This window comes from Carassius carassius, chromosome 33 (assembly GCF_963082965.1).
Source record: "Carassius carassius chromosome 33, fCarCar2.1, whole genome shotgun sequence".
NCBI classification, from domain to species: Eukaryota; Metazoa; Chordata; class Actinopteri; order Cypriniformes; family Cyprinidae; genus Carassius; species Carassius carassius.
This window is the reverse complement of record NC_081787.1, coordinates 30,435,023-30,458,020: the sequence shown is the minus strand read 5'-3', so window position 1 is coordinate 30,458,020 and position 22,998 is coordinate 30,435,023. Positions and strand designations below refer to the sequence as shown.

General features: G+C 40.5%; 1 protein-coding gene and 2 long non-coding RNA genes across 3 annotated transcripts in view; 1 reads left to right on the top strand and 2 right to left on the bottom strand.

Moving 5' to 3' along the window:
- LOC132114084 (X-linked interleukin-1 receptor accessory protein-like 2) overlaps window positions 1–22,998 on the top strand; it is a 259,570-nt gene that overhangs the window by 21,496 nt on the left and 215,076 nt on the right. The window lies entirely within an intron of this gene.
- On the bottom strand, window positions 16,780–21,082 carry LOC132114374 (uncharacterized). Its single transcript, XR_009425302.1, has 3 exons — window positions 21,035–21,082; window positions 17,788–17,841; window positions 16,780–16,857 (listed from the first exon to the last, which is right to left on the bottom strand). It is a non-coding gene; the product is annotated as an uncharacterized LOC132114374 (long non-coding RNA).
- Window positions 21,077–22,488, bottom strand: LOC132114375 (uncharacterized). Its single transcript, XR_009425303.1, has 3 exons — window positions 22,088–22,488; window positions 21,711–21,821; window positions 21,077–21,118 (listed from the first exon to the last, which is right to left on the bottom strand). It is a non-coding gene; the product is annotated as an uncharacterized LOC132114375 (long non-coding RNA).

Below are 22,998 nucleotides of genomic sequence, written 5' to 3'. Positions count from 1 at the left end.
TGTTCAGTGAACTCAACTCCGCAACAATACTCAAGTAGACTGTGGTGTTTAAACCATGCTCAATTGGTACTAAGGAGCCCGAAGTGTGCCAAGAAAATATCCCCCACACTATTACACCACTAGCAGCCTGAACCATTGGCACAAGGCAGGGTGGATCCATGCTTTCATGTTCTTTATGTCAAACTCTGACCCTACCATCTGAATGTCACAGCAGAAATCGAGACTCCTCAAACCAGGCAACATTTTTCCAATCTTCTTTTGTCCAGTTTTGGTGAGCCTGTGTGAATTGTATCCTCTGTTTCCTGTTCTTATCTGACAGGAGCAGCACCCGGTGTGGTCTTCTGCTGCTGTAGCCCATCTGTTTCAGGGTTCGGTGTGTTGTGTATTTCAGAGATGGTGTTCTGCATACCTTGGTTGTAACGAGTGGTTATTTGAGTTACTGTTGCCATTCTATCATCTCTAACCAGTCTCCCCATTCACCTCTGACCTCTGACCTCTGACATCAACAAGGCAACAAAGCATCATCAAGGGATCCACACAACTGCTGCTCACTTTTTTCAACTTTTTTTGTGATTTATGTGTTCAATACAGAGCCCTAATACTTTGAAAAATAAACAATACCCAGACTTTTGTGTGCATACAAGAAACTGTTAAAAAGTCCGGTTTTTGTAAACAAATGCCTATTTTCTTGTGTATTTTACTGTGAAGAAAACGAGAGTATGGACACACATGACTTAATAAAGAACCGTTTGCTCAAAAATTGGCTTTCAGGCTGTAGATACCTCTAATATCATGGCCATATGTCCACTTTAAAGCATCCAGGGATGGCCAAGAAACTGCACCTTAAAATGTGCTAATGGCACAATACTGTGTGCATTTGTCAAGTTCAAGTGTCCAGTTTACTAATAATATCGCGGCCTTGTGTCTGCTGTAACACTTCCTCTGTAACGGTAGAGAAACCTCGCTGTGAAATGGACTGATGGCCCAATACAGCCATAGTGCATGAGTTTGAACTTTTTGATTTGGTTTTTGGAGTTCCTGGAGTATGAAGCTGAGCTCCTTATTCATTGTCATTTACTGAAGTGCCTCCAGGGGCTGACTGGCCATCTGGAAGTTCTGGAGAAATCATGGCTGGCTCATCATCAAAGAAAAAGTGTCAGATTAAGTGACATTGACGGCCGACAAAAAAGGGTTATTTTTGCTTATAAGAAACAGAAACTGACACAAAGGAGAGTGGGCTCGTGATACCATGCAAAAGATGTGAAGAGTGGTTGGGAGAAGCTAAAAGGAATAAAAGTGAACAGTTGAAGTGAACAGTGAACAGTTACATCAGGTTACTTTTGTGTGCATCTCTCACTATACACAGCATATTATATAGCGCTATAGTAAAATCCCAGGACACCCCTAGTCCAAGGGTCCACTGCTATTTATCACTTCACATAGTCTGGCATGAATACTCCATTCATCCATAAAGAGATAGCAGCGATTCTACAAGGGGTTGCATTTGAGAGATATTGAGTTAGAAAATAGAGTAAATGAAGTAGCCTATAAGGTGATTAGTCTGATTAACATGACACACACACACACGCACATACACACACATTAATAATCAAATTAAATAATTCTGTTGTTTCAGGTTTGAGATTCTATGTTTATGTTTATCATTGTCATATACTTTTTTGCATTCTGCTCTTTTTTTGTAGATTTCAAGTATTTTAGTTCATACAATAATACATTTATTTAAAAAATAAAAAAGCATCAAATAATTTGTAATGGTTTTACTGGTTATAATGGGACTTGAATTGGTTTTAAATGGGTTTTAATGGAAACTGTAATGGTGCCTGTTGGTCTTTACTGTTGATTTGTCACGTTCTATTCATGAATTTTGTTAAAGCCACTAAATTATAATTTAATATGTCCAAAAATATAGTAAAGGAAACCATTATTTAATGGTTTCAGTGGTTAAAAGTTGATGGTTTGTAATATTTGTCATGGTATTTGTGGATTAGTGGAAATCATTCAGATATGGTTTCTATTGTTTTTGTCATGAGGGTCACCATGGGTTTTGTGATGTTATTTGCCATAAATGCAATAGGATTGCTGTAATAATGTGATATAGTAGCTTATTTGGTAGAAAATCCAGGGCCATATTGTACTCCCATTGGGAAGTCGTGGCCTAACGGTTAGAGAGTCGGACTCCCAATCGAAGGGTTGTGAGTTCGAGTCCCGGGCCGGCAGGAATTGTGGGTGGGGGGAGTGCATGTACAGTTCTCTCTCCACCCTCAATACCACGACTTAGGTGCCCTTGAGCAAGGCATCGAACCCCGAACTGCTCCCCTGGCGCCGCAGCATAAATGATGAACACTGCTCCGGGTGTGTGTTCACAGTGTGTGTGTGTGTGTTCACTGCTCTGTGTGTGTGCACTTCGGATGGGTTAAATGCAGAGCACAAATTCTGAGTATCACCATACTTGGCTGAATGTCACGTCACTTTCACTTTCAGTGTGTCCCTGAGTGCCTCTATAAAACGAGACGCTTTGTCCATATAGCGCTGCTCACAATAAGCGCTGCTGGAACTGAATGAAGAAACTCAGCATTTCTCCGCCATCTGCAAAAGCCCACTAAGTGGTTTAATAAAGGATGTTTTGATCTTGTGGAATGCTAATATTTAGTGAAATGTTTTGTTGGTTTGTTTTATTTGATTTTTGAATGTGTGTTAATTAGCTGAACATGGACTAGTGCTTAAATGACACTTCATTATGAACATATAACTGACCGACTTGAATACCTTGTTGCTTGATTTTAGTGTTGTTGTTTTGTTTTTTTTGTGATTGATTTTGAACTGTCAATTTTTTTTTTTCAAATAGTCTTTAAAAAGGTTTTTTTTTTAAATAAACAAGATTTTTGGGAACAAGGGAGTGCTTAAAGGGTACAAAAAATATGTCCATTAAGCACAGCCAAACTTTTTGAATTTAATGATGATGTATATCTTAATTGAAATGCTTTTGTCATTTAAAATAAAATTAAATATTTTTGTGTGAGAGGTTAATATTTTATTTTGACAAAACTTTTTGTACTTAAACCAATATCTTGTGCACTAATGTCTCAATGATGTCTCAGATTTTGATGAGCTTAATAAGGCCAGTGTGTGTTGTGATTGGTCAGCTGGGCCAGTGTGTGTTGTGATTGGTCAGCTGGGCCAGTGTGTGTTGTGATTGGTCAGCTGGGCCAGTGTGTGTTGTGATTGGTCAGCTGGGCCAGTGTGTGTTGTGATTGGTCAGCTGGGCCAGTGTGGGTTGTGATTGGTCAGCTGGGCCAGTGTGTGTTGTGATTGGTCAGCTGGGCCAGTGTGTGTTGTGATTGGTCAGCTGGGCCAGTGTGTGTTGTGATTGGTCAGCTGGGCCAGTGTGTGTTGTGATTGGTCAGCTGGGCCAGTGTGGGTTGTGATTGGTCAGCTGGGCCAGTGTGTGTTGTGATTGGTCAGCTGGGCCAGTGTGTGTTGTGATTGGCCATCTGGGCCAGGGTGTGTTGTGATTGGTCAGCTGGGCCAATGTGTTGTGATTGGCCAGCTGGGCCAGTGTGTGTTGTGATTGGTCAGCTGGGCCAATGTGTTGTGATTGGCCAGCTGGGCCAGTGTGGGTTGTTATTGGTCAGCTGGGCCAGTGTGTGTTGTGATTGGTCAGCTGGGCCAGTGTGTGTTGTGATTGGTCAGCTGGGCCAGTGTGGGTTGTGATTGGTCAGCTGGGCCAGTGTGTGTTGTGATTGGTCAGCTGGGCCAGTGTGTGTTGTGATTGGCCATCTGGGCCAGGGTGTGTTGTGATTGGTCAGCTGGGCCAATGTGTTGTGATTGGCCAGCTGGGCCAGTGTGGGTTGTTATTGGTCAGCTGGGCCAGTGTGTGTTGTGATTGGTCAGCTGGGCCAGTGTGTGTTCTGATTGGTCAGCTGGGCCAGTGTGTGTTGTGATTGGTCAGCTGGGCCAGTGTGGGTTGTTATTGGTCAGCTGGGCCAGTGTGGGTTGTTATTGGTCAGCTGGGCCAGTGTGTGTTGTTATTGGTCAGCTGGGCCAGTGTGTGTTGTGATTGGTCAGCTGAGCCAGTGTGGGTTGTTATTGGTCAGCTGGGCCAGTGTGGGTTGTTATTGGTCAGCTGGGCCAGTGTGTGTTCTGATTGGTCAGCTGGGCCAGTGTGTGTTGTGATTGGTCAGCTGGGCCAGTGTGTGTTGTGATTGGTCAGCTGGGCCAGTGTGTGTTGTGATTGGTCAGCTGGGCCAGTGTGTGTTGTGATTGGTCAGCTGGGCCAGTGTGTGTTCTGATTGGTCAGCTGGGCCAGTGTGTGTTGTGATTGGTCAGCTGGGCCAGTGTGTGTTCTGATTGGTCAGCTGGGCCAGTGTGTGTTGTGATTGGTCAGCTGGGCAATTGTGTGTGTTGTGATTGGCCAGCTGGGCCAGGGTGTGTTGTGATTGGTCAGCTGGGCAATTGTGTGTGTTGTGATTGGCTCCACTCTGTGCCTGGTCGGGAAATATCATTCCCTTACCATAGACGCCTGCTACGAGCTTCAGTGTAAATATTGCATAAAAAAATCAAATAAATTTGAGCGTGATTTAACCCCGGATGATTGTAACCTCTCTAAGTTTGCTGTCTTGGGAAAGTTAGCGTGTCTCCGAAATAGTGATAACACTTGCTGCCTTCTCTAGTGCAGTTCAACCAGGTCTCGTCCCATTCGTCCATATTTGTGTTATCACAAATCCCGGAAAATATGCGTTGTAGTCCAAACCAGTCATTCATTGTAGTTTTTGAAAAGTAATTTCTGTTAAATAAAATATCTCCTTTTGAATTGGACTTTGAGCTTTGTAACTTTGCAGATATTCTTATGTTCAAACAGCATAAAAGTGAAAAAAAAAACAAAAAAAACATAATAGCACCCCATTAAAACTCTATAAAATCATAATCTAGTGAAGTGACATTCTAGTGAAGTGACATTCAGCCAAGTATGGTGACCCATACTCAGAATTTGTGCTCTGCATTTAACCCATCCGAAGCACACACACAGAGCAGTGAACACACACACACACACTGTGAGCACACACCCAGAGCAGTGTTCATCATTTATGCTGCGGCGCCCGGGGAGCAGTTCGGGGTTCGATGCCTTGCTCAAGGGCACCTAAGTCGTGGTATTGAAGGTGGAGAGAGAACTGTACATGCACTCCCCCCACCCACAATTCCTGCCGGCCCGGGACTCGAACTCACAACCCTTCGATTGGGAGTCCGACTCTCTAACCATTAGGCCACGACTTCCCACAAATTAATTATGTAAAATAATTATATTTTTATGTAAAAATATAATTATGTAAAATTTATGTAAGTAATACTTAATTAGACATTATTATAAAGTGCATTTTAATAGCATGCATTTAAGTATGTTAAGAACTATTGTCATTAAAGTGTATAGAAATAAATTATGAATACTGTATATTTGAAAATGTAAGTTTTGAGTATTTAGGTACCAAAATGGTCAGAAACAGCCTCGGCTATCTTGTTAATTATGACAGGGCAAAAGTGAGTAGTAAGTCATGGTTAATCAAATTACTTTTGTAAATATTATAACATGGTGAAATGGGACACATGCAGCTGAGAGAACTTTGATCTTATTGGTTGCCAAACATCTAATTAAATTAGCTGCAGTGTTTAGCAATGCAATGCAATGATGGGAACTGAACTCTTTTTGTGGAAATCTTTCAGATGGCTTGTGAGCTCGGTCATGATGACACAAAATGGGACAAAAATAGCATGGATTCCTGACAAAAGAGCCCAACACAGTCCACCGCAGAGCTTCTGCAGCATGTTTCCACTCGACTGAAATATACAGATGTGCATGAAATGCTAGCATGCTCTTGTTTCATTTAGCATCTAAAAGGATTAGAGCTATCATTTAATTAGAGTTTAATGCTTTGAAAGCCTCTCCTGAAGTGTTTGGTTGTGTGGAGCGTGTGTGCACGTAACTCAGAGAGGGAGCGTGTGCTTCTCCAAAGACTTGCCTCTAATGAAGCTTCTTTAATTACATTTTAATGTACCTGAGCACAGCAGCTGCGCCTCTCACCAAACTACAGTTAGTGCAATACACACACACACACACACACACACACAAACAAACAAACAAACACACACACACACACACACACACACACACACAAACAAACAAACACACACACACACACACACACACAAACAAACAAACAAACACACACACACACACACACACAAACAAACAAACACACACACACACACACATACTTGTTTTTGTGGTATAGAAGGACACTGATGCCCAAACAAGTTTGGTGGTGGTATATGGGGACACCCCTTTCCCAATGCCCTACAGTGATGATAAAACTATCAAAAATTTTGTTTTAATCTGCAGATCACAAATCTGACTTCAAATGTTCTATACACACAACAGAACAGAAAATATGACCATATGATATTTTGGTGGTATACAAGGACATTCCAGCCCATCCTAAAATGTTCCCGCCTCTGACATAATTGTGATTTTTGGGGCCCGACCTGATTATGAGGACACTCTTTTTACAATACACTAAATATGTCATTTCAGTGGATTACAGGGACAAATGTGTTTTACTGGTACATGACCACACACACACACAAACCTGACAACACGGTGTATTACCAAGACTAAGGTGATTAAAGAGGACTGGATCTTAAACACAATACACAACTGCACAATCCAACATTACAGGGACCGGTGTGTTTAATGGTACATGAACACACACACACACACACAACACGCAACACACAAACATGACAACACGGTGTATTACCAAGACTAAGGTGATTAAAGAGGACTGGATCTTACACAAATACACAATACACAAAATAACTTAACAACATTACAGGGACCAAAGTGTTTAAAAAGTACTTTAATTACAACTTAACAATGAGTTTTCCCAGATTGGAATCATTCAAAACGTTTCCAAAAAACAGACAAAACTGCCCGTTTTGAAACAGGAAAATTTTAACGATGTTATTAAACAGGCATTGTAATGTATAAGCTTAACTTACTGAACATGCAATGGATGCTATCACATGATAAACTTTTATGAGGGACTCTAACCAAAAGAAATAACAATTCTGTCAGCATTTCCTCACCCTCATGTTGTTTCAAACATGTATGACTTTCTAACACAAAAGGAGATGTTTAGCAGAATCTTAGGGCCAACCTCAGCTTCAGCGGGAATAGAGTTACAGTACACTTGTGTCTATCTCTATTCACTAAGAAGGTGTTGATACAGTACACTCGTGTCTATCTCTATTCGCTCAGAAGGTGTTGATACAGTACACTCGTGTCTATCTCTATTCGCTAAGAAGGTGTTGATACAGTACACTCGTGTCTATCTCTATTCGCTCAGAAGGTGTTGATACAGTACACTCGTGTCTATCTCTATTCGCTCAGAAGGTGTTGATACAGTACACTCGTGTCTATCTCTATTCGCTCAGAAGGTGTTTATACAGTACACTCGTGTCTATCTCTATTCGCTCAGAAGGTGTTTATACAGTACACTCGTGTCTATCTCTATTCGCTCAGAAGGTGTTTATACAGTACACTCGTGTCTATCTCTATTCGCTCAGAAGGTGTTTATACAGTACACTCGTGTCTATCTCTATTCACTAAGAAGGTGTTGATACAGTACACTCGTGTCTATCTCTATTCGCTCAGAAGGTGTTTATACAGTACACTCGTGTCTATCTCTATTCGCTCAGAAGGTGTTTATACAGTACACTCGTGTCTATCTCTATTCGCTCAGAAGGTGTTTATACAGTACACTCGTGTCTATCTCTATTTCACTAAGAAGGTGTTGATACAGTACACTCGTGTCTATCTCTATTCGCTCAGAAGGTGTTGATACAGTACACTCGTGTCTATCTCTATTCGCTCAGAAGGTGTTTATACAGTACACTCGTGTCTATCTCTATTCGCTAAGAAGGTGTTGATACAGTACACTCGTGTCTATCTCTATTCGCTCAGAAGGTGTTGATACAGTACACTCGTGTCTATCTCTATTCGCTAAGAAGGTGTTGATACAGTACACTCGTGTCTATCTCTATTCACTAAGAAGGTGTTGATACAGTACACTCGTGTCTATCTCTATTCGCTCAGAAGGTGTTGATACAGTACACTCGTGTCTATCTCTATTCGCTCAGAAGGTGTTTATACAGTACACTCGTGTCTATCTCTATTCGCTAAGAAGGTGTTGATACAGTACACTCGTGTCTATCTCTATTCGCTAAGAAGGTGTTGATACAGTACACTCGTGTCTATCTCTATTCGCTCAGAAGGTGTTGATACAGTACACTCGTGTCTATCTCTATTCGCTCAGAAGGTGTTGATACAGTACACTCGTGTCTATCTCTATTCGCTCAGAAGGTGTTGATACAGTACACTCGTGTCTATCTCTATTCGCTCAGAAGGTGTTGATACAGTACACTCGTGTCTATCTCTATTCGCTCAGAAGGTGTTGATACAGTACACTCGTGTCTATCTCTATTCGCTCAGAAGGTGTTGATACAGTACACTCGTGTCTATCTCTATTCGCTCAGGTGTTTATACAGTACACTCGTGTCTATCTCTATTCGCTCAGAAGGTGTTGATACAGTACACTCGTGTCTATCTCTATTCGCTAAGAAGGTGTTGATACAGTACACTCGTGTCTATCTCTATTCGCTCAGAAGGTGTTGATACAGTACACTCGTGTCTATCTCTATTCGCTCAGAAGGTGTTGATACAGTACACTCGTGTCTATCTCTATTCGCTCAGGTGTTTATACAGTACACTCGTGTCTATCTCTATTCACTCAGAAGGTGTTGATACAGTACACTCGTGTCTATCTCTATTCGCTAAGAAGGTGTTGATACAGTACACTCGTGTCTATCTCTATTCGCTCAGAAGGTGTTGATACAGTACACTCGTGTCTATCTCTATTCGCTAAGAAGGTGTTGATACAGTACACTCGTGTCTATCTCTATTCGCTCAGAAGGTGTTGATACAGTACACTCGTGTCTATCTCTATTCGCTCAGAAGGTGTTGATACAGTACACTCGTGTCTATCTCTATTCACTCAGAAGGTGTTGATACAGTACACTCGTGTCTATCTCTATTCACTCAGAAGGTGTTGATACAGTACACTCGTGTCTATCTCTATTTCACTAAGAAGGTGTTGATACAGTACACTCGTGTCTATCTCTATTCACTAAGAAGGTGTTGATACAGTACACTCGTGTCTATCTCTATTCACTAAGAAGGTGTTGATACAGTACACTCGTGTCTATCTCTATTCACTAAGAAGGTGTTGATACAGTACACTCGTGTCTATCTCTATTCACTCAGAAGGTGTTGATACAGTACACTCGTGTCTATCTCTATTCGCTCAGAAGGTGTTGATACAGTACACTCGTGTCTATCTCTATTCGCTCAGAAGGTGTTGATACAGTACACTCGTGTCTATCTCTATTCGCTCAGAAGGTGTTGATACAGTACACTCGTGTCTATCTCTATTCGCTCAGAAGGTGTTGATACAGTACACTCGTGTCTATCTCTATTTCACTAAGAAGGTGTTGATACAGTACACTCGTGTCTATCTCTATTCACTAAGAAGGTGTTGATACAGTACACTCGTGTCTATCTCTATTCACTAAGAAGGTGTTGATACAGTACACTCGTGTCTATCTCTATTCGCTCAGAAGGTGTTTATACAGTACACTCGTGTCTATCTCTATTCGCTCAGAAGGTGTTGATACAGTACACTCGTGTCTATCTCTATTCGCTCAGAAGGTGTTGATACAGTACACTCGTGTCTATCTCTATTCGCTCAGAAGGTGTTGATACAGTACACTCGTGTCTATCTCTATTCGCTCAGAAGGTGTTGATACAGTACACTCGTGTCTATCTCTATTCGCTCAGAAGGTGTTGATACAGTACACTCGTGTCTATCTCTATTCACTCAGAAGGTGTTGATACAGTACACTCGTGTCTATCTCTATTCGCTCAGAAGGTGTTGATACAGTACACTCGTGTCTATCTCTATTCGCTCAGAAGGTGTTGATACAGTACACTCGTGTCTATCTCTATTCGCTCAGAAGGTGTTGATACAGTACACTCGTGTCTATCTCTATTCGCTCAGAAGGTGTTGATACAGTACACTCGTGTCTATCTCTATTTCACTAAGAAGGTGTTGATACAGTACACTCGTGTCTATCTCTATTCACTAAGAAGGTGTTGATACAGTACACTCGTGTCTATCTCTATTCACTAAGAAGGTGTTGATACAGTACACTCGTGTCTATCTCTATTCGCTCAGAAGGTGTTTATACAGTACACTCGTGTCTATCTCTATTCGCTCAGAAGGTGTTGATACAGTACACTCGTGTCTATCTCTATTCGCTCAGAAGGTGTTGATACAGTACACTCGTGTCTATCTCTATTCGCTCAGAAGGTGTTGATACAGTACACTCGTGTCTATCTCTATTCGCTCAGAAGGTGTTGATACAGTACACTCGTGTCTATCTCTATTCACTCAGAAGGTGTTGATACAGTACACTCGTGTCTATCTCTATTCACTCAGAAGGTGTTGATACAGTACACTCGTGTCTATCTCTATTTCACTAAGAAGGTGTTGATACAGTACACTCGTGTCTATCTCTATTCACTAAGAAGGTGTTGATACAGTACACTCGTGTCTATCTCTATTCACTAAGAAGGTGTTGATACAGTACACTCGTGTCTATCTCTATTCACTAAGAAGGTGTTGATACAGTACACTCGTGTCTATCTCTATTCGCTCAGAAGGTGTTGATACAGTACACTCGTGTCTATCTCTATTCACTCAGAAGGTGTTGATACAGTACACTCGTGTCTATCTCTATTCGCTCAGAAGGTGTTGATACAGTACACTCGTGTCTATCTCTATTCGCTCAGAAGGTGTTGATACAGTACACTCGTGTCTATCTCTATTCGCTCAGAAGGTGTTGATACAGTACACTCGTGTCTATCTCTATTCGCTCAGAAGGTGTTGATACAGTACACTCGTGTCTATCTCTATTTCACTAAGAAGGTGTTGATACAGTACACTCGTGTCTATCTCTATTCACTAAGAAGGTGTTGATACAGTACACTCGTGTCTATCTCTATTCACTAAGAAGGTGTTGATACAGTACACTCGTGTCTATCTCTATTCGCTCAGAAGGTGTTTATACAGTACACTCGTGTCTATCTCTATTCGCTCAGAAGGTGTTGATACAGTACACTCGTGTCTATCTCTATTCGCTAAGAAGGTGTTGATACAGTACACTCGTGTCTATCTCTATTCGCTCAGAAGGTGTTGATACAGTACACTCGTGTCTATCTCTATTCGCTCAGAAGGTGTTGATACAGTACACTCGTGTCTATCTCTATTCGCTCAGGTGTTTATACAGTACACTCGTGTCTATCTCTATTCACTCAGAAGGTGTTGATACAGTACACTCGTGTCTATCTCTATTCGCTAAGAAGGTGTTGATACAGTACACTCGTGTCTATCTCTATTCGCTCAGAAGGTGTTGATACAGTACACTCGTGTCTATCTCTATTCGCTAAGAAGGTGTTGATACAGTACACTCGTGTCTATCTCTATTCGCTCAGAAGGTGTTTAGATACAGTACACTCGTGTCTATCTCTATTCGCTCAGAAGGTGTTGATACAGTACACTCGTGTCTATCTCCATTCACTCAGAAGGTGTTGATACAGTACACTCGTGTCTATCTCTATTCACTCAGAAGGTGTTGATACAGTACACTCGTGTCTATCTCTATTCACTAAGAAGGTGTTGATACAGTACACTCGTGTCTATCTCTATTTCACTAAGAAGGTGTTGATACAGTACACTCGTGTCTATCTCTATTCACTAAGAAGGTGTTGATACAGTACACTCGTGTCTATCTCTATTCACTAAGAAGGTGTTGATACAGTACACTCGTGTCTATCTCTATTCGCTCAGAAGGTGTTTATACAGTACACTCGTGTCTATCTCTATTCGCTAAGAAGGTGTTGATACAGTACACTCGTGTCTATCTCTATTCGCTAAGAAGGTGTTGATACAGTACACTCGTGTCTATCTCTATTTCACTAAGAAGGTGTTGATACAGTACACTCGTGTCTATCTCTATTCACTCAGAAGGTGTTGATACAGTACACTCGTGTCTATCTCTATTCGCTCAGAAGGTGTTGATACAGTACACTCGTGTCTATCTCTATTCGCTCAGGTGTTGATACAGTACACTCGTGTCTATCTCTATTCGCTCAGAAGGTGTTGATACAGTACACTCGTGTCTATCTCTATTCACTAAGAAGGTGTTGATACAGTACACTCGTGTCTATCTCTATTTCACTAAGAAGGTGTTGATACAGTACACTCGTGTCTATCTCTATTCGCTCAGAAGGTGTTTATACAGTACAGTCGTGTCTATCTCTATTCGCTCAGAAGGTGTTGATACAGTACACTCGTGTCTATCTCTATTCGCTAAGAAGGTGTTGATACAGTACACTCGTGTCTATCTCTATTCGCTCAGAAGGTGTTTATACAGTACACTCGTGTCTATCTCTATTTCACTAAGAAGGTGTTGATACAGTACACTCGTGTCTATCTCTATTCGCTCAGAAGGTGTTGATACAGTACACTCGTGTCTATCTCTATTTCACTAAGAAGGTGTTGATACAGTACACTCGTGTCTATCTCTATTCGCTCAGAAGGTGTTGATACAGTACACTCGTGTCTATCTCTATTTCACTAATAGGTGTTGATACAGTACACTCGTGTCTATCTCTATTCGCTCAGAAGGTGTTGATACAGTACACTCGTGTCTATCTCTATTCACTCAGAAGGTGTTGATACAGTACACTCGTGTCTATCTCTATTCGCTCAGGTGTTGATACAGTAAACTCGTGTCTATCTCTATTCACTAAGAAGGTGTTGATACAGTACACTCGTGTCTATCTCTATTCGCTCAGAAGGTGTTGATACAGTACACTCGTGTCTATCTCTATTCACTCAGAAGGTGTTGATACAGTACACTCGTGTCTATCTCTATTCGCTAAGAAGGTGTTGATACAGTACACTCGTGTCTATCTCTATTCGCTCAGAAGGTGTTGATACAGTACACTCGTGTCTATCTCTATTCGCTCAGAAGGTGTTGATACAGTACACTCGTGTCTATCTCTATTCGCTCAGAAGGTGTTGATACAGTACACTCGTGTCTATCTCTATTCGCTCAGAAGGTGTTGATACAGTACACTCGTGTCTATCTCTATTCGCTCAGAAGGTGTTTATACAGTACACTCGTGTCTATCTCTATTCGCTCAGGTGTTGATACAGTACACTCATGTCTATCTCTATTCGCTCAGGTGTTGATACAGTACACTCGTGTCTATCTCTATTCGCTCAGGTGTTGATACAGTACACTCGTGTCTATCTCTATTCGCTCAGAAGGTGTTTATACAGTACACTCGTGTCTATCTCTATTCGCTCAGAAGGTGTTGATACAGTACACTCGTGTCTATCTCTATTCGCTCAGAAGGTGTTGATACAGTACACTCGTGTCTATCTCTATTCGCTCAGAAGGTGTTGATACAGTACACTCGTGTCTATCTCTATTCGCTCAGAAGGTGTTGATACAGTACACTCGTGTCTATCTCTATTCGCTCAGAAGGTGTTGATACAGTACACTCGTATCTATCTCTATTCGCTCAGAAGGTGTTTATACAGTACACTCGTGTCTATCTCTATTCGCTCAGAAGGTGTTGATACAGTACACTCGTGTCTATCTCTATTCGCTCAGAAGGTGTTGATACAGTACACTCGTGTCTATCTCTATTCGCTCAGAAGGTGTTGATACAGTACACTCGTGTCTATCTCTATTCGCTCAGAAGGTGTTGATACAGTACACTCGTGTCTATCTCTATTCGCTCAGAAGGTGTTGATACAGTACACTCGTGTCTATCTCTATTCGCTCAGAAGGTGTTTATACAGTACACTCGTGTCTATCTCTATTCGCTCAGAAGGTGTTGATACAGTACACTCGTGTCTATCTCTATTCGCTCAGAAGGTGTTGATACAGTACACTCGTGTCTATCTCTATTCGCTCAGAAGGTGTTGATACAGTACACTCGTGTCTATCTCTATTCACTCAGAAGGTGTTGATACAGTACACTCGTGTCTATCTCTATTCACTAAGAAGGTGTTGATACAGTACACTCGTGTCTATCTCTATTCGCTCAGAAGGTGTTGATACAGTACACTCGTGTCTATCTCTATTCGCTCAGAAGGTGTTGATACAGTACACTCGTGTCTATCTCTATTCGCTCAGAAGGTGTTGATACAGTACACTCGTGTTTATCTCTATTCACTCAGAAGGTGTTGATACAGTACACTCGTGTCTATCTCTATTCGCTCAGAAGGTGTTGATACAGTACACTCGTGTCTATCTCTATTCGCTCAGAAGGTGTTGATACAGTACACTCGTGTCTATCTCTATTCACTAAGAAGGTGTTGATACAGTACACTCGTGTCTATCTCTATTCGCTCAGAAGGTGTTGATACAGTACACTCGTGTCTATCTCTATTCACTCAGAAGGTGTTGATACAGTACACTCGTGTCTATCTCTATTCGCTCAGAAGGTGTTGATACAGTACACTCGTGTCTATCTCTATTCGCTCAGAAGGTGTTGATACAGTACACTCGTGTCTATCTCTATTCACTCAGAAGGTGTTGATACAGTACACTCGTGTCTATCTCTATTCGCTCAGAAGGTGTTGATACAGTACACTCGTGTCTATCTCTATTCACTCAGAAGGTGTTGATACAGTACACTCGTGTCTATCTCTATTCACTAAGAAGGTGTTGATACAGTACACTCGTGTCTATCTCTATTTCACTAAGAAGGTGTTGATACAGTACACTCGTGTCTATCTCTATTCGCTCAGAAGGTGTTGATACAGTACACTCGTGTCTATCTCTATTCGCTCAGAAGGTGTTTATACAGTACACTCGTGTCTATCTCTATTCACTAAGAAGGTGTTGATACAGTACACTCGTGTCTATCTCTATTCGCTCAGAAGGTGTTGATACAGTACACTCGTGTCTATCTCTATTCGCTCAGAAGGTGTTGATACAGTACACTCGTGTCTATCTCTATTCGCTCAGAAGGTGTTGATACAGTACACTCGTGTCTATCTCTATTCGCTCAGAAGGTGTTTATACAGTACACTCGTGTCTATCTCTATTCACTAAGAAGGTGTTGATACAGTACACTCGTGTCTATCTCTATTCGCTCAGAAGGTGTTGATACAGTACACTCGTGTCTATCTCTATTCGCTCAGAAGGTGTTGATACAGTACACTCGTGTCTATCTCTATTTCACTAAGAAGGTGTTGATACAGTACACTCGTGTCTATCTCTATTCACTAAGAAGGTGTTGATACAGTACACTCGTGTCTATCTCTATTCGCTCAGAAGGTGTTGATACAGTACACTCGTGTCTATCTCTATTCGCTCAGAAGGTGTTGATACAGTACACTCGTGTCTATCTCTATTCGCTCAGAAGGTGTTGATACAGTACACTCGTGTCTATCTCTATTCGCTCAGAAGGTGTTGATACAGTACACTCGTGTCTATCTCTATTCGCTCAGAAGGTGTTGATACAGTACACTCGTGTCTATCTCTATTCGCTCAGAAGGTGTTGATACAGTACACTCGTGTCTATCTCTATTCACTAAGAAGGTGTTGATACAGTACACTCGTGTCTATCTCTATTCGCTCAGAAGGTGTTGATACAGTACACTCGTGTCTATCTCTATTCGCTCAGAAGGTGTTGATACAGTACACTCGTGTCTATCTCTATTCACTCAGAAGGTGTTGATACAGTACACTCGTGTCTATCTCTATTCGCTAAGAAGGTGTTGATACAGTACACTCGTGTCTATCTCTATTCGCTCAGAAGGTGTTTATACAGTACACTCGTGTCTATCTCTATTCGCTCAGAAGGTGTTTATACAGTACACTCGTGTCTATCTCTATTCGCTCAGAAGGTGTTGATACAGTACACTCGTGTCTATCTCTATTCGCTCAGAAGGTGTTTATACAGTACACTCGTGTCTATCTCTATTCGCTCAGAAGGTGTTTATACAGTACACTCGTGTCTATCTCTATTCGCTCAGAAGGTGTTGATACAGTACACTCGTGTCTATCTCTATTCGCTCAGAAGGTGTTGATACAGTACACTCGTGTCTATCTCTATTCACTCAGAAGGTGTTGATACAGTACACTCGTGTCTATCTCTATTCGCTCAGAAGGTGTTGATACAGTACACTCGTGTCTATCTCTATTCGCTCAGGTGTTTATACAGTACACTCGTGTCTATCTCTATTCGCTCAGAAGGTGTTGATACAGTACACTCGTGTCTATCTCTATTCGCTCAGAAGGTGTTGATACAGTACACTCGTGTCTATCTCTATTCGCTCAGAAGGTGTTGGTACACTCGTGTCTATCTCTATTCACTCAGAAGGTGTTTATACAGTACACTCGTGTCTATCACTCGTGTCTATCTCTATTCGCTCAGGTGTTGATATGACAGGTCATTAAATTACGTACATTTGGTAACAGCTAAGTATATCACAGCCCATGAAGACATCAGACTTCAGAGCATTCACTGTTGCACTGAAATAACAGTTCATCCGAAACATGTGAATACCTCCTTAACTCCTTCAGCGGGGCACAAACGCTCTGCTCCTCATTCAGCACATGCTCTTTGACAGGTGACATCTGAAAACAATGAAAAAAAGCCAGGCTCATGTAGAGATGATTTCTTACAACTAGAGCTGCAACTAACGATTATTTTTTCTGTTAGTCGACTACTCCAACGATTATTTTTATTACAATAAATAATTTATCTAATGTTATTTTTTTGATTAGCTAATGAATCCTTTTGATAACTTTACAAAAAATTATAAGTACAACTTCTAATATAATATTTCAACCTTTATTCATTTTCAACCAATGTGGTTGAAGTTTTTACAGTATACAAAAATAAAGAGGCAAAGAAACTTATTTTACTATGGTAAATATGAGTTTACATTTGCGCTTCTAATTAAACCACAGTAGCCACAAATTTACAGTTGTCCGAGACGTCATGAAATGTTCTTTAGCATCACAAACCATAAAATGTAGTCAGTGTTCTGCTATGGTTTAGCATGGTTTCCAGAGATCTGGAGCTGATTCTGGGTAGCTCGGTGGTCTGTGACTGTTGTCTCGCGGCGCGCTGTCTTTTAAGGGGCCGTTCACATATCGCGTCTTTTGCGCGCTCAAGTTTGTTATTTCCAATGTAGGCGCGCAGTATGCGACCGCGTCGCTTGTTCGAAACCCGCACCAACACAGACTTACTTTATTTTATCCTTACTTCAGCCGCTACAGGTGATCATACCAATAACTTGTAATCTTTACAAGAATATCAGAATCATGCAATGAGCAAGTCTCGTTTATTAGACACTTAATAATATCACATCAGTTTGTACTTTTAGAATCGCCGAATCTGCTGCGGTCGTTCCATCACATCTGCAGCAGAGACCTGAATCAGGAAGTTGGTCGTCGACGTATTTTTGTAGTCGACGTAATCGATGACGCCGACGCGTCGTTGCAGCACTACTTACAACATCAATCTAACATTTCATAAAATATGCAATGCACATTTATTACCTACTCAACACAGTCCGGATCATCCAATAGTAACCGGTCCTTCTTCAGAGTCACCTGAAATTAAGGAAACGGAAATAAATATTTTTAAATAAACATTCTACTGCAGACAAAGGATTCAGGCACTGTACAAATTGATAATGCACTTATACTGGAGTCCATAAACACTGACTGATCACTGACACATGAAATCAAAAAATATATTTTAAATTAAATCAATCAATTAATCAATCAATCAATCAGTCGTAGTACCTTCTATACGTCTGTGTCTTCTGACTGGGACAGAGTGTTGACTTCAACAGTGGACGGTTCAAGCACACTATAGAAAAGTCTAGAAAAGAACATCAAATTAGACATCTGTGACAATAAATGAGTGCATAAAATACTGATTTAAAACATTAAATTATTTTATAATCTTGCTTCTATTTTATCAATGTAATTTACAAGCAAGATTACAATATTTCAAATCAATATTTAAATTTTCAAGTGTTACCCAAGTTAATGTTCATGACTTTGTAAGTATTACATTACATGCATGTATATTGCAGTGTGTCAGGTTGTGTGCACGTTAACACCTCTGTTACGAGGACCCTGTTCTATGAGGACCATCATAAGAACATGGTCTTGACTTGACTGAAGAGTCTCAGTGTGTTAGATTGAAAAAAGTCTGGTCTATTTGTATCCTTGTTATTACCGGGACATTGGTTACTAGACAAATGTGGACAGCTCATTTCAAGCATTTCTGTGTATGAGAAAAACTGGTGATTTGAGACACAGTGTCTGTGTTAGTTATACAGCATGAAACCAAGACTCACTTTTAACACCCACAATAATGCAGCAAACAAATGTCTCTTAGAAACACATGTGGACAACGTAATCTACTCTTTTACGGACTAACACAATTATTTCAAGAACTTCTTGGATACCTTTATAGCTGCTGTTCCTTGTTCAGAGTTCTTTAGACTCTTTAGACACTGATTCTACTCAGTTATCATTTCAAAATACTGAATGTTTTGAATAAATAATATGCAATCTTGGAGAATGTTATTTAAATAAAAAGCCAAAATAATAATAATAATAATAATAATGATGATGACACAAATATGATATAACTGCAGTAGTATACTGCCTGAAAGTCAATTTCAAACAAGCGGAGCGACTTTTTACCAACTTATATTACAATATACTTAATCTAAAGATAACAATTAGACGTTTTCAATATCATACGGCCACAATGAGATGTGAATGATCCATATTTAGCCTAATATTCACATCCACACAGCCCAATGTCATGGTGAGAACTAGGGTCTTCAAATACCAGGCTTTTGTCAAACAAACGACACACTGAAGGCGTTTCTCAATGTCAAGGATACTTCCTGTGGCAGGACTGGCCCTTCCAAGTCACTTCCTTCAGAGGCTAGGTGAGGCTCCTCTTTAGCATTCGGAGAACACGTAAATGGAACAGGTTAGCAAGTGCACGTCATCGCGTCATTACGTCAGTGAAAAGGTCCGTTTGAATAACGCTGTGGTGTAATGGTATAATATTAACGTTAAATTACTTTGGACAACTTAACTAGTTATTTATAAAAGAAATGCCGGTTACGCAATCAAGCTAACAATTGTTAAATGACAGGTCCGGTTCAGTTAGCCATCAATAACATAATTTGTATTTGTATAATTTACAATATCAATATGGTAGTAATTTGTACTGGCAAATTTTACTTATATTTACTACAGTTATAACAAATGTTTGGTAACGTAAATAAAAACGGTTAATGCTCATACTCTGCTAACATTCGACATTTTTGAACAAGATAGCAATGCTGCGCATAGGATTGTGGGTGATTTGAGAGCGCGAAGGCTACACATATGCATCCTTTCCTGTGTATGGGATATTCTTCGAACGAAGGACTCAGTCCTTGGTTGAAATTCCGAGGATCCTCGACATTGGAACAGTCCTTCGACGGATGTCGATGACGTAGCATCCTCGAAATACTGGCTTCCAAGGATCCTTCCTTGACATTGAGAAACGCCTTGAGATTCTTCAATCAAACATCAAGACCATGTTCTTATGATGGTCCTCATAAAACAGGGTCCTCGTAACACGGGTGTAAACACACACACACACAAGACCATGTTCTTATGATGGTCCTCATAAAACAGGGTCCTCGTAAAACAGGTGTAAATATACACACAATGTGACATCAAGACCATGTTAAGACTATGTTCTTATGATGGTCCTCATAAAACAGGGTCCTCGTAACACAGGTGTAAACATACACACATCCTGACATACTGGAATGAACATGCATGGAATGTAATACATACAAACTCATTAACATTAACTTAATTGGTAACAACTGACATTTAATAACTTTACTATAATCCAATAAATCAGAATTGACAGTATAGAGGTGTCAGTACCGTGCATCTCCATGGCCAATCAGAATCACCATAATCGTATGGGATCTCTTCACCAGGACAGATGCTCCTTGTAGCAAATAAACATAAGTGAGGTTTTCCATCCACAAGAATCGTCTTAATCCTGCTGTTTGGGTTAATATGGTCATCGTTTACAAGCCGCCCAAGAGAACCGTCACCTCGAGCTGCATCGACACTAAACAAGAGACAGACAATATCAGCACTGAAACCTTAGGACCAGCAGATGTCATATTCTGTGATCACCAATCATTTAACACTCATCACCAAGCTTTGAAAACACATGACCACTGACATGTCCACGGACACATTTAGAATCATGTAATTTAATTATCAGTAAACATGTAGATCAGACACGTGTACATACCAGAGGAGTTTTCCATTGTAGCCAAACTCAAACATGAAAACTTGAAGTGCATGGCCTCTGCTCACATTCTTCTTTGCTGATGAGGTCTCCTCAGTATTCCAGCAGGAAATCTCCTTTCTCAAAGTCAGTACAGCTGAACACACCCCTCCCTACACAACAACAGAGAGGTGAAACCATCACGAGAACCACACGTCATCAACCAGAGACAGCTTTAGTACACGAGACACTTTAAAACAACAGAGAGGTGAAACCATCACGAGAACCACACGTCATCAACCAGAGACAGATTTAGTACACGAGACACTTTAAAGGCATAGGAAGAAAATCCTGTCATCATTTACAAACCATCAAATGGTTAGTAATGTCTTATTTTGCTCAACAAAAGATATAAAGAACTAAGACAACTTAATGGTGACTATATGATGACTAAATAAATTAGCTCACCTTTAAGATCAGTGATGAACCTGCCCTTGAGCCCATTCTGGTCTTTCTCCTTCGCCTCGCACCTTCAGCCATCCTCTCATGTGTCTGCTTTAATAACAATAAGAACTGTTGGCCTCCATCTGACAATATTAAGTTTGTTTGTTTTCAACTTAACATGCAAATTAATAATGACAGTTCTAATGAACAGAATATATGTTAAATATGATGTATTCTGAGCATATGCTGAATATACTATTTTGACTGGTTATATTAGTAAAAGTGCTTTGACACAATCTGTATTCTACAAAGCACTATTCAAATAAAGGTGACTTTACTTAATATATACAGTAAGTATTAGGAAGTGAAAAGAGCACATCTCTGTGTTTATTAATGAAAGCAAGCTGAACAGTAATAATATTAAACAGAACTGCCCCTCCCCTTCACAGACTGTAGCCATGACAACAGATTATTATGATGGCTAGACTGTTCTGTTACATTTACATTTGTGAAGTTAAACTGACAAGCATTGTTGATTCTCGTCTGATGTTACTCTTAATAGAGGACACTTAGTGTAAACACGCTAGTGCTATTAGCATCACGCGCTAGCTGCTTTCTAAAGAGCACTGAAGACACTCACGAACAAGCCAAACTGAGCCACAAACTCTCAGAGAAACGATTTAACAGCAGTATTACTAACCTTTAATATAATAGTTGTCTCCAACAGCTTCACACCACAGATGTCTTCGCTTCAGGTGCACAGATTGCGTCCGTTCCAAACAGGAAGTTACAAACCGTCACACTTGCCTCGCTGATTAAAGCACGAGTATACGGGATTTATAATAATAATAATAATAATATATTTAAATAACCATCTATGGTTACATTAATAGCGTTACATTAATAAACTGATTTTAAACTGAGTAATTACAGCTTTGAAGTCACATTCATACTTTATATGATGATATCTAAGGAATATGTTTAATTGCATGATAATTATGCATTTATATAATCATATACAATCGATAAATTATTGCAAAAAAATGTTTAAATAATTAACAAACTGCATTAACTTACTTGTACGGAGCTATTAGCGGCAGAATGTAGCCCCGCCCACCGCCGCCATTTTGTTTTCGCGATTTCCCGCCCTCCGATGCCGATCTAGCCAATCAGCGGCCTACAAACTTACACAAGTGTAAAATATGCAAATTTTCGATGACGCGGATGCAGTACCGGGTCCGGGCTGCAGGGGCGCACTCCCGAGCTCAGAGGATACACAGTGTATAGTAAAATTTCAGGGTTTTGTGGTATATTAGGACATGGCGCGAAAATTTGAGAGGGAGCTTCTGGGACATAGAGAAAGGCATCTACACTGTCGGAATTATAAGGACATGGGCCCTGTCCTCATAAACCCAAATGTCCCTGTAATGCTGGTGCGTATTCAGGTCAAAAGTCCTTGTAAACCACAAAAACCAACACACACACACAAACGCACACACACACACACAGATACACACACACACACACAGATACACACACAAACGCACACACACACACACAGATACACACACACACACACACACACACAGATACACACACAAACGCACACACACACACACAGATACACACACACACACACACAGATACACACACACACACTCTCACTCTCAGATGTTCATCAGACTTGACTGTGATCAGCTTAGCGCTGTTACCTTTTATGCAATGAGTTTAGAGCTAAATATAATGCCGTGTTAAACACTTTTCAGGATTAATTATAGTAAAAAAAAAATCACAATCCACATGTACTAGTTATTTCATAAATAAAGATGTTCCCCAATCATAGCAGTGTTCACTTGTTATCTCATGTTTATTTTCCATCACTCACTGGATGAGAATCACTGCTTTACAGTAATCAAAAAGCAAATATAACTTTACACGTTTGGCTCCCAGGCGTCTCTTCTGATGAGCATCTCAACTATGAAACCTAA